The sequence below is a fragment of the Aplysia californica genome, unplaced genomic scaffold (genome assembly GCF_000002075.1).
Source record: "Aplysia californica isolate F4 #8 unplaced genomic scaffold, AplCal3.0 scaffold00249, whole genome shotgun sequence".
Lineage (NCBI taxonomy): Eukaryota > Metazoa > Mollusca > Gastropoda > Aplysiida > Aplysiidae > Aplysia > Aplysia californica.
Window position 1 is genome coordinate 603,041 of NW_004797519.1, and position 1,097 is coordinate 604,137.

At 52.0% G+C, this 1,097-nt stretch overlaps 1 protein-coding gene across 1 annotated transcript in view; it reads right to left on the bottom strand.

Annotated features, from left to right (window-relative positions):
* The window catches only part of LOC101858558, a gene marked incomplete in the record, with an annotated part of 83,123 nt that extends 82,621 nt beyond the window's left edge, over nucleotides 1–502 (bottom strand). The window contains 1 exon segment of the mRNA XM_013083692.2: nucleotides 178–502.
* Between the last annotated feature and the right edge of the window lie 595 nt (nucleotides 503–1,097).

The following is a 1,097-nucleotide window of genomic DNA, read 5'->3' on the forward strand; positions in this document are numbered from 1 at the left end:
AAGAAGAAGAAGAAGAAGAAGAAGAAGAAGAAGAAGAAGAAGAAGAAGAAGAACAACAACAACAACAACAACAACAACGACGACGACGACGATGACGACGACGACGACAAGAAGAGCGAGGACACAAGGAGTTGGTTCACATTAATGACAAACAGCCACAGTTGCACGTCATCTCACCAGAATCTGATGCAGAAGGGCCCGCGGATATTTCGTTTAGACAGTAGTCAGTAGGCAAGGTCCAGAGAGAATTAAACCCCGCACCTCCAACAACACCTCCAACAACACCTCACAGCCGCGAAGACGTGATGTGCACTGACTGTGACAAGGAATCAGAGACGTCCGTTCAACAGGAAAAGAAAAAAAAAACAGGAGAGGAAGAAGAAGCAAGCAGTCAGAAGACGAAGCAGATTTGCAGCGGACGGACAGACGAACGAACGAACGAACGACAAAGTGTGCGAGATCGTGCCGCTGTCTCACTCTAGCCTACTCTCTGACGTCTTGGCTGAATGAGTGAATATCGTAGGTAGAGTCAACAACGGACGTTTTCGCCTTCCCCCTCCCCCACCCCCCTTAAAAAAAGCCCCCCTCCTTTTTTCTTCCTTTTTTTTTGGGGGGGGGGGTGGGTTGTCACTCCTCTCTCTTGACTAGGGAGGTAATTTTCGCTTACCGCTGTCGCGGGGACGGCGCAGTACCACAGCAGTGTGGGGGCCAAATTGGGCTCGCGCACGCACGCGAGATGAAGTAAGTTGTATGTTGTTGTCACGAGTAGCTTTTTATTATTGCCCACGCTATTTGAATGACAGAAGACGAGGGTCCCACCGGTGAAGCCGAGCGGGGAGACGGACGGGAGAAAGAAGAAGACTGTCCTGAAACAGTCGCCCGCGGGTCGCTCAAAGGCACTCCACGCGTCTCAAAGACATTCGCAGACAAAAGACACACATACGGCTGCTGCTCTTCCCCCCCCCCTCTTCCCCTCCGTTCCCCTTCCGTCCTTTTTCTTCCTCGCAGAAGACATTAAGTTCAGCACATACGACCTGGGTGGAAGTGGGTGGGAGGATGAGGAGGGTGGGTCGGGTTGAGAGGGGAGAGGGGACATT